Source organism: Prosopis cineraria, unplaced genomic scaffold, assembly GCF_029017545.1.
Source record: "Prosopis cineraria cultivar Desert tree isolate PC_DT_omini unplaced genomic scaffold, ASM2901754v1 PC14, whole genome shotgun sequence".
Classification (NCBI taxonomy): Eukaryota; Viridiplantae; Streptophyta; class Magnoliopsida; order Fabales; family Fabaceae; genus Prosopis; species Prosopis cineraria.
In genome coordinates this window covers 7957621-7969618 of record NW_026555345.1, presented here as the reverse complement: position 1 = coordinate 7969618, position 11998 = coordinate 7957621, and the positions used below count along the sequence as shown (strand labels likewise).

Genomic DNA, 11998 nt, shown 5'->3' with positions numbered 1-11998 from the left:
ATTTTTTCTTATCTAAATAATTATGTTCTTTTCATTAATCCTCATGCTGTTATCAATAATATTTCATTATCCATGTTAACATATTTTAACAATTTTATATCCTCTTTATTAAACAATATCTAAGGATACAATCGATCACTAAAATTAAATGATTAAATCAATAAAATTTAAATTCAAAAGACTAAATTAATGATTAAGATAAATTTAAAAGATTAAAAATTTAATTATCCTAAATTAATTTATATTTTTAAAAACTATCAAATCCAAATCATTAAACAGAATTATAGCGCTGCGCTTTGGAAGAGAAGCAACCTCCAAGAAAGGCTAGTTTTAAAATTTACCTAGGAACATTTTTCATTGATGTTTATTTAATTTCACCAACCCCAAGGCATTGACAATTCATTCTTATCAAAATAGCTCTATTAAAGAATTGTCGGACATAAACGGGGTACCTTTGTCAATATATATATATATATATATATATATATATATTTATCTATGACATTCAAATATACAACTTTGCTTAAGAAATATTATAGAGTTTTTTTTTCTAATTGACTAACCCATGGATGATCATAAACGGCTTTTTCACGAAACTGTTGGGCCAATATGCAAGTGTTTCTTCACCTTTTTGTCGATTCTCACTTATTAGATTTTTTCCCTCTTCTTATTTTTTCCCCGTTATTTTCATATAATATATTTAACTTTCACAAGTCATAATGCGTTCACAGTACACCTTTAATTGTTTTGTCAAGAAAACATGGATGTATTCAAATTTTTTGCCATCTTCCTGAATATCAAGATCACCTTCTTCTCTGGATGACAATGTAGGATATTTTTAGAAGCCGTGATTAGTTCAAAATATAGAATAATTAAATAATTTTTTAATCATTTTTTCAATTATTATATCCTTATATTTTTTACTCTTTAAAAAATGATATATTAAAGTTATTATTATTATTATTATTATTAAGGTATTTATATTGGCTATTAAATGAGGATATAACTAAAAATATATAAACTTTTTTTAACAAAATTTATGTTTCAGTTATTTTTTTTAAAAAAATTGTAAGGTAATTATTAATACCACATGTTTTGGTCATAGATTGATCGGCTGAAGGAGGGGTGCTGGTCCCCACTATACTTGGATGTTGCTTTGGTAAAATTACAAGTCTTGCTTGTAAAAATTTTTAAAATAGATTTTGGGTCTCCATTCAATGTTTTACTCTCATTTTGACCCCATTCATTACTTTCTAGATCCGTCCTGATTATGGTCCACAGAAAGCATGTCGTGATAATATCTTTGAACTAGATATAAATTGCTCCGATTTGGAAGCACAAAACTTTGAATCATTAATTTTGAATAACTCTACATTTAAAAAAGATTACAGTACTAAATTATATGTTATTCAAGTATAGGTTCGATTATCACAAAAAGATTAATACAATGGACAGGGAAGTGACATATATACAGATTTTTAGGAGGAGAAATTAAACAAAAAAAAAAGGCAACACTTGCACAAATAGATAGGGGTTAGGGAAATTTATATTTAAAGAATAATTGTAAATTTTGAATAAGAAATATAATGTTATACTTTTAAAGCAACTAGGTCATGATCAAGATAGATGTATTCTGACATATTCAAAATTGGAGTTTCAGTCTGACTATTCTCCTAGTCACCTCGCTGCCTTATCCGCGGCATGTCGTTGTCTTAAACTAGATAATATCTTTAGAACAATGTAACCCAAAAGGAAAAAAAAAAAAAGAAAATGTATGAATACTTTATCTATTTCTTTTAAAATATTTGTAAATTTTAAGTTTCATTTTTTATTTTAAAATAAGACGTATTTTACAAATTTAGTAAAATATCAATATTAATACTAATGATTTTATATCATCGGTCTCATTGGTAGTCCAAACGGGTGGTTCATAGTGAAACTTCAAAAAATTCCACAATAATTAATGAACTTTGACTTCCTATGCCTCTCACAACCTTTAGACTGGTCAAGGAAACATGGCGCTGTTTAAAATTATTAGGCCTTGGGACTTCTAGTCAACAATCATACCATCATACGTGATTTGACTGATTAATTAACACTGCTTCGAATTTTATGCGAATGAGGATAATATAATATAGTGGGAATCAGAATGAAAATGAAATTTGCTAGAATATGAGAAGTGTGTGTGTGTGTGTGTATATATATATATATATATTTTGGTATGTTACATAAAGGAATGAGTATTTATTAATTTGGTTATTTTTAAACTTATAAATTATACCAAAACAATGTTCTAGCAGTGGAAAAAGGAAAAAAAACCCTGTCATTCAAATTGTCATAGCAAGTTTAACCAACATGGTCAAGTGTGCAACCCAAAAAGACAGATAAGGTGGATCGCGGCTGAAGTTTTTATTTTTCTTTTTTGTTATAGGACCTCAAATTGGGCCAACAGGCAGAACCAAAAACTATTAAATGAGAGCAATCATACCATCAATTTGTTTGAATACCAACTCAAAAAGGAGGTTCTTGATCCAAAGAAAAGGAAGGTAACGATTAATTAAGTATGCAAAACTTAGAGGCATGTTTGACAGTGCCTTGAATATGATCATCTTTAATAGAATGATATTTGTGGATAATCAAAAAACAAAACTTGGAGGGCATGGAGGAGGGATGTATACATGAGTGCGAAACTGTACATCTACTATATGACGATATTTTCTTTCAATGGTGTCATTTGAGAGTAAGCATGTGGACAAGAGATATAGTGAGAGATTCTAAAATTTAATAAAATTTTGTGACGGCCATGAAACTCCCTTCCCAATTAGATTGTAATGATTCAATTTTAAAATTAAATTGTGTCTCAACTTGTTTCTTGAACTGAAGAAAAATATCATAAGCTTCATTTTTCATTTTCATTACATACAACCAATAATATCTACTAAAATCATCAATGACAGAAACATAATATCTAGAACCAGACATAGAAATAATTGAAGGAGATAGAATTAAGGAACCCACACGTCACTGTATAACAACAACAACAAGCTTTTATTTCACTAGATGGGGTTGGTTATATGAATTGTAAGATGCCATTATACTCTATTATTTATCAAGCTTTTAAAAATATTATTAATTAAGAAATCGCGTTCAACAACTTCTAAGAGTGTTTTCTTAGGCCTTCCTCTACCCCTCTGTGTTCAACAACTTCTATCATTTACCCATCACTGTAAATTAAATATAATGGAGATGAAGAACAATAAGGGGAAGGGTGATCGGGAAGTGAATGGTATTTAGATATAAAACAAGCTAAGCATAGAGAAGTAGAAGATGAAGATGACACTGGAATGAAGTTGATGGGTAGATAAAATCTTGCGAACAACACGAAAAACATGGTGACAAGCCAGAGCGAGGAGGTGAAGAAAGAATATTATAGAGATTGGATTGAAACATAAAGTAAATTTTTAGTAATCAGAAGGAACATGAAGAAGATAATTTAGAGGAAAAACCACGTGCAGGAGTTGGGAGGATGCCAGAACCAGTGTGAGCTATCACCAACTCAAAGACACGAGGGCCATGATAAGGAGTGAAAGAAAGATTAAGATTAGAATCAGAAGAGCAACCTCCATGATAGTTGGGAGATGAAGCACCAGTAAGACTTGCTAAGAGGAATAACCAGTTGTAGAAAGATGAGCAGAATATCAATTTCTGTTGATAGAACAAAGTGAATTTGGTTGATCAAGCATCAAAGTTTAATCAGCATATGACAACTCATTAGAAGACAACAACGTATGCTAAGTAGTGAGTGAACCCAGCAAAAAAAAAAAAAAAAAAAATTCTGATAAAATTAAGATCTGAAATGGGTTTTCCAGTAGTACCAGTAAGGGAATGAACCAACATATTAACTCACTTGAAATATATTTAGAAATAGAGTCTCCACTTTTCTTGATTGTGACAAGTTGAGCTTGAAGTTGAAGGTATTTTACTTGGGATTGCTGAGGGAACATATTTGCAAGAGCATTCTGCATTGATTAAGATGATTTATGCTTGGCTACATTAGCAACAATTCCTTTAGACCGAGAAGAGATAATAGCCGAAAGTATAAGCTGGTCCTGTGCAAACATTTTGGGTCTTTGTAATGGCACGTGTCTAATTATTACTCATACTGAAAAACATATTTTGAAAGTACAAACAATTTTGGGATCAAATGTTGAAATAAAGTTTTACGTTCCAAGAATTAACACGTCACTTTACAACTCTCAACTACCATATACTGACATAAGATAATTCCCTATTTTACTATCCTTTGTTATGACCATACCATAGTCAAAGGGCTTGCTTAATGTCAGGCTATACCTACCAAGACCTATTGTTACATGTGATCAATGAAAATGCATCCAAGAAGGGGTGAATTGGGTTAATAAAAATTTTGACAAATAAAAATTTAATTTAAAGAGTTAAGGGATATGAATCATATCAATGTAAGTGTTGAAGTAGAAAGAAGAGAAATTTAACACAAAAGGTTTATTTTGGTTCAACCAGTCCACTTACTTACGTCTAATCCCTAAGCTTATTCTTTGGATTTTTCACTATACTCTACAAAGTCTTAGAAGAGTATATATAAAATCAATGAACCTTATTAGAAATGAATGTAATAGCAGAAGTGTAGTTGAAAAATTTAATGGAATAGTTTGCATTATAACTACTCTGCATCAAACTTTAAATGAGTTCTTTTATGGTGTCTTTGTACCAAGTGTCTATTAGATTTGTGAATTTATCCGTAGTGACTTACTTCTTGTTAATATGATCGTTAGATGCTTTACTCAATCTTTATCTTCAATGAAGATGCTAAGTTTCCTAAAAAAAATCGAAGAGAAAAGTTTTTCCGTCTAGGTAATGTGTTTCAAGCTTAAAGCAAGTTTGCATTAACTGACATTATTATCGCTGAAACAAAACTTCGATGTTTTTTAAGAAACTTTGAAGTATTTAATTTTAAGCAAATTTTGATTAAAGAGATGAAACTTGATTAAAGCTTAATCCAAGTTTAAAGGTTATTAATCTGAATAAAGACATATTTAGAAATAATATAGTGTGAATTCAAATTAATATAGAAAGATTATTATAAGGTAAAACAAATATAAGAATATGATGCAATTTGGACCAGAGAGAAAACTTCAAAATTTTTGAGAGAACTTTGAACTATTTGAAGCAACACAGAAACTTTGAATGCAAATGAAGAAAACTTTGAATTATTTGGAATCTAATGAGAAGTTTTAAGAAAAAGTTCGAAGTTTGTGAGCAAATATTCGAAGTTTAAAGACGATCAACAAGAAAGCTTAAAAACTTCAAACTTTAGAGATAGAATAGCGAAGTAAATTAGGGAATGACCCAAAGAACGAACATGGAAGCTACGATGTTTTAGAGCAAAGCTTTGAAATATTAGAAGACAAAAGTACATAGGTTTAGAAACTTCAAAGTAAAGAAAGAAACAATGAAGTATATTAGACAATATATCAATTGATGCAAAAACTTCAAAGTTTTTAACCAACACTTTGAACTTTTTAGGGCAAAAAAACTTCAAGTTATTTAAACAAAACTCAGAAAGTTTGAACATGATAGCACAAGAGATTAAAACTTCGAGACCTTATATATTATAAAATATGAAAGAAGCAGAAAAACTTTGAAATTTGAGAAAAAAAACTTCAAATTTTTTGAAAAAGCTTGACAAAATAAAATTAAAATTTTTAAGCCATCAAACTAATTAATCCCTTGTCATATTTCTAAGCAAATAAACCCTGTTAAATGCAAAATCTTCTCTAACTTTGTCATAATCAAAATTAAGAAAACATATTTCTACAATCAACTATATGTTATTGTATCTCAAGGGGGTAGTAGATAGGGGTCGAAGATGTTAATTCTTGATTTTCAATAATCTAATTGATGTGTGGCAGCCAAACCCATCCCTTGATGTATTGCACTTTATTTCCATTTTTTGTCTATCTTTCTTTAGGACAAAAATTTGTTGTCTTCATTTTCTCTATGTCTAAAATTTATCTCTCATGTTATCCTTACAGTTTTGATTGTTGAAAATTTATTTCAACAAATAATTTTCTGTGAACAAACTGACCAAAATTTTCATGCATTGTAGATCATATTAGAAAGTATAGTTAATATTGTTGTAACTTTTGATTTTCTATCATATTTGCTGCTTTGATTAATGAAGGCAAGGTCTTATGGGATGCTGCTGTTAGTTTCCTAATATTTTGCTTCTCCCTTTTTAACCATTATTTTGTTTGATAAGATTTAACCATTATTTTACATGCTTTTCTCTGATTGTGAAACTGACAGAGGCTTATTTTGTCACCTGAGGACAGATTTGGACTGGAAGCTCATTTATGTTGGATCTGCTGAGGATGAAACGTATGATCAATTACTAGAGAGTGTACTTGTTGGTCCTGTCAATGTTGGAAACTATCGCTTTGTATTACAGGCAAGCTTCATGCACAGTATTACTCATGGATTTTGTGATATAATTGCAACATGATATGGAAATTCTTTTTGACATTTTGCAGGCAGATCCACCAAACCCATCAAAGATTCGTGAAGAAGATATTGTTGGGGTCACAGTGCTCCTGTTGACCTGCTCTTATCTGGGTCAGGAATTTGTCAAAGTGGGAAAATATGTGAGCAATGACTGTGAGGATGAGCACCTAAGAGAGGAACCTCCACCAAAGGTTTTGATTGATAAGGTTCAAAGGAACATATTATCTGATAAACCTAGGGTTACTAAGTTCCCCATCAATTTCCATCCAGAGAATAATAATGAAAATGCAGAGCAGCCTCCTCCAACTGAGCACCCATCTGAAATTAATGAGAATGGAGAAGTGCAACATGCACCCCCTGATCATGTTCAACCAGATGAGCATGAATCGTAAATTTTACTGGTATAGAGAAACATTTTTTTTTTTGAATCCTTATAATTTTACTCTAAAGGAAATGAACAAGATTTCCATCAACATGGATGCTTGAGTTCTACAGCTGCTATCAACCATCTGAAATTGGATGGGACATTTAGATATGATGATTAATATACACAGGCATATGTGTTGTGATTTTTGAAACCCAGTTTCTTTCAGTGAATCCCTGTGTGGTGCTTTCAATTTGGTTTTGATTGTTGAAACAGATTCTCAATGACTAGGTTCTGGCAGTTATTTTCTTCACGGTTTGCAATAGTAGAAATAAACTGCACGTTAATTTGGCTATTTTGAATCTTGCTTTCTTTAGTATTCTTCTGGTCTGTTTTTGTCTGCGTTTTCCTGTTTGATGAAATCAATAATCAAGCAATACTTACAGTGATGCGATAAGAAACAATTGCTGATGTTTTGTTTATCAACATATGTTTCATTCATTAAAGATTATTTTGTTATTTGAAGTAGAAAAAAAGAAGCTATGAAATCCATTATGGAATTTATAATGATATAAGCCAGTTGCTTTTAACCGTTTGTTGGTCTCAGCATTTTTTTAATAGAAGGCTATGGAACATATAAACTACATAGACAAAAGCAATAACACTTTTACCAATTCAGTTTGGCATGTAGGAATTCTCGTCACTTGGATTGTTGGGGATACAAAGTTCTGTTTTTATATATGTAGTAACTTGGTCGAGAGAAGGTTACCTTGTGCCTTTAATATTCTAGGGGAGATTAGTTTCTGCTATTGATAGAGCGGACTTCTTATGCCTCACGAGCCAACAATAAAAAACAAAGCAATAGAACTCTAAGCACTGCCCACATAGGTAGCTAGCAAACTATGATACCTTGAAGAAGGATCTTGCTTGAGCCACTTGATCTTGAGAGAGAGAAGCTTGAGTTTCAATGAAGTCTCCATCATCAACATTTACATCTTGGCCTCCACCTTCATTTTCAAACGTTGCAACATTCTCAAAATCTCCATGTTGCTCATCTTCTCCAATTGATTGTCCAAATAGATGGATTTGAATGTTATATTTATACTTAATCTAACAAAATTCAAATTTCACTAATTAGTAAGTAGATATAAATTAAGAACTAAATTACTTATCATTTTTAACATTAAACTTATGCATTTTTGGATTTGTCATCAACCAATTGATCATCTTTCTTTTTTTATTGTGTATTGCCTTATGCTCTTCAGACAGCATAGGTCTCTTTCCTTTCTCTTTCTGCTACAAAAGTAACAATCATTAATATAATTTTAAAATCAAAACAATAATGATACAATATAAGAGCTTTACAACTTAATGACTTAAACCTTACCAATTTAGAAGCATGTTCATGGGCAGGACGTGATCCTAAACAAGGAATCAAATTTTTCATAAACTCTTAGAAGAGTAGATATATAATCAATGAAATTTACTAGAAATGAATGTAATAGCAGAAGAGTAGTTGAAGAATTTAATGGAACAGTTTATATAATAATTGCATCAAACTTCAAATGAATCCTTTTTTAGTATTTTTGTACCAAGTGTCCGTTAGACTCGTGAGTCTCTCTATTGTGACTTGCTTCTTGTTAATCTGAACATTAGATGCTTTATCCAATATTTATGTTCAGTGACAATGCTAAGTTTCCTGAAAAAAAGATGGAAGAGAGAAGTTTTTCCAACTGGGTAATGTGTTTCAGGCTTAAAGCTTAATCCAAGGTTTAAAGGTTGTTAATATGAATAAAGACATTTAGAAATAATCTAGAATGAATGCATATTAATTTAGAAAGATTATTAGAAAGTAAATCAAAGATAAGAATATGATGCAATTTGGACCAGAGAGAACACTTCGAACTTTTGAGAGAACTTCGAAGTATTTCAAGGAGCACAGAAACTTTGAAAGCAAATGAAGAATACTTTGAAATATTTGGAATCTGGCGAGAAGTTTTAAGAAAAAATTCGAAGTTTGAAGAGGTTCAACAAGAAAGATTGCAAACTTCTGAGTTTAGAGACAAAATATCGAAGTAAATTAGGTAATGACTCAGAGGACATGAAAACTTTGATGTTTTAGAGCAAAACTTCGAAATATTAGAAGACAACGGTATAGAAGCTTAGAAACTTTGAAGTAAAGAAAGAAACTTCATAGTATATTAGACAATATATCAGTTGATGCAGAAACTACGAAGTTTTTAACCAAAACTTCAAACTTTTTAGAGGCAAAGAAACTTCAAATTATTTAAACAAAACTCAAAAAGCTTGAACAAGATAGCATAAGAGAGTAAAACTTTGAGATATCATAATAAAATATGAAAGAAGCAGAAAAACTTTGAAGTTTGATAAAAAAAAAACTTCAAATTTTTTGAAGAAGCTTGGCAAAACAAAATTAAAATTTTTAATTTAAGCCGTCAAACTTAATCCCTCATCATATTTCTGAGCAAATAAACTCTGTTAAACACAAAATCTTCTTTAACTTTATCATAATCAAAATTAGAAAAACATATTTCTACAACAAATTATATATTATTGTATCTCAAGTGGAAAGTAGGCAGGGGTAGAAGATGTTAATTCTTGATATAAACATAACCCCATATATGTGACTTCCAATGTGGTGTATAAAAAATTTTCAATAATCTAATTGATGTGTGGCAGCCATAACCTTACCCTGATGTATTGAACTTTATTTCCATTTTTTGTCTTTCTTTCTTTCTTTACGATAACAATTTGTTGTATTCATTTTCTCTATTTCTAAAATTTCTCTCTGATGTAATCCTCACACTTTTTTTGTTGCTGTAGTTTTTGAAAAATTATGTATTGACCATGTAGTGAATTCTTTCAATTATTTTACTCATATAGCTACTTAATATGTACTCCTTGCCCTTGTCAAACACTTAAAAAAGGTTGGTACATAAAGAAATATCATGTGCAACGTGTGGGTGAAAAACTAGTAAACATTTACAATAGAATAACACGCTCTCATACACTCTTAATTATAGTGACGCATGTTCATCACTAATGGAAAACAATCACGTATATAACACATCTTTAAAATTATAAGGAATAATAAAACTTTGATCTCTCAAATTTATTTCAATTATCAATTTGGTTTTTAAAGTTTAATTTTTATCAATCAATTAAGTTCCCAAACTTTTTCATAACTACATGCAATTAGTCATGATGTTGTTTTCCCTTCAAACCAAAAGAATTAATTGTGTATAGTTTTGAAACTTTATGAGCTTAATTGATAAAGATTAAACTTTCTACACCAAATCAATAACCAAGGCAAGCTTTAAGACCAAAAGTTTCATTATCTCCAAGCATAATCTTAAGAACTAATATTTAGAGAAAAATGAAAGAGACCTGTTGGGATCAAAGAATTCGGATGACGAAAGAGCTGACGCTTATGGGAGGCTCAATGAAACTGCAATCCAAGAGAAACAAATTTCAAAAGAATCTTATTAATTGGTGAAAAAAATATTCAAAGAATCTTCTGGCAACTAGCAGCTTGAATTTGGCTTCTAGCTTATCAGTAATCTATAATAAAAATAAAATCAAAACATAAACATAACACTAAGAACAAGGGACAAGGATGTAAGGTTAAAGGGGGGAAAAAAGAAAATATATAGCAATCAACCATAAACCACTTAATATAATCTTTTATGGATCAATATAAGACTAGATCAAGCCACAATTGAAGTTATTTTATTTTAAAAATGATTTCATATGGGTAAGCAACAACAATAATAATCTAGCCTGGTTAAAAGAATAATTTAAAACAGGCAATTAAAATATGCCATTCAGATCAGATCTACCATTATTCTGATCGGCAAAACAAAATGGGAGCGAAGACACAGAAGGGTGTGGTGACAGAAGACAGAGAGCACGAAGGAGTGAGATGCCATGGTTCCTTTATGCATTTCAACCTCTGTGCTCTCTATCTTCTGTCAGCAACATCACCAAAACGCCTTCATCGGCTCTTCTTATGGGAAAAAAAAAAACTCATATACTTAAAAAACGAGGAGGAGGAGGAATATGATGATGATTTTGATGAAAGCAAGAAATTTTCATATATCTCCTTATAATCACCCACTAATTTCCCTGCATGAATTAGAAGACAAGTTAGAAATATTGGAAAAGAAGTGAACATGGCTTTCAAATATGTATGGGGTTGGCTTGCTCCTGAGGAAGGGAAGCAATACCTAAGGACCTATTTATAGGGAAAACAAACGGCCAATGCACGCATGCTCTAGACTTCTTGAAAGAATAAAAATTATTGACCAAAGTGTATTATTAACCTTCTAACTTTATATAAGATTTTAGTTTCATCCCCTTAATTTTATAAAATATTTTTTTAACTTTAATCCTAACACTATTCGTTTCAAATGATTTTTTTATATGTCAATAATTGTTATTTTAATATATTAAACTTAATATATCAACATTTGAGAATATTTTATTAATATTTTGAAATTTAATGTAGGGTTTTTTTTGTTGTTGATGAAACTAATGATATTAGAATTAAAAGACTGAAAATATATTTTATAATATTGAGATATTAAAATAAAATATTATATAAAATTAATAATTAAAAGTGCACTTTAGTCAAAATTATTTGCGTGGAATTCAACAGAAATCAACTTATGCATAACTTATAAATAGTACATATTTTGTGAATTCTATATTTTATATGATATGATATGATTCTCGGTTAATACCATAATAGGGATTGTGTTGTTTAAAAAACGTTTTCTATATATAAGCAAAGAATAATAGTCAATATACCCATATCAAGATTTTGTTGTCTTCGGATAAAGCGAGAACTTACTATAAAAACAATTTGACCAAAAGAACAGTAACTTACAGTGAAAATAGGATCTAGATTTGGTGAGTGACTTAAAATTACTCAATTATTATTGTATTGAATTTCATTAATATTTAAAAATTATTAAGATATATTTCTTCCCAAAAATTTAAAACAATAATTCCCGCGATTAGAAAACTACTCACATACATTATCTTCTCCAAAAACTTAAAACTTGATACTTT

General features: G+C 30.0%; 1 long non-coding RNA gene across 1 annotated transcript; it reads right to left on the bottom strand.

The window, feature by feature from the left end:
* Positions 1–6461: 6461 nt before the first annotated feature.
* On the bottom strand, positions 6462–11119 carry LOC129293698 (uncharacterized). The gene is made up of 2 exons (XR_008589199.1): positions 10313–11119; positions 6462–8326 (listed from the first exon to the last, which is right to left on the bottom strand). It is a non-coding gene; the product is annotated as an uncharacterized LOC129293698 (long non-coding RNA).
* Positions 11120–11998: the final 879 nt, after the last annotated feature.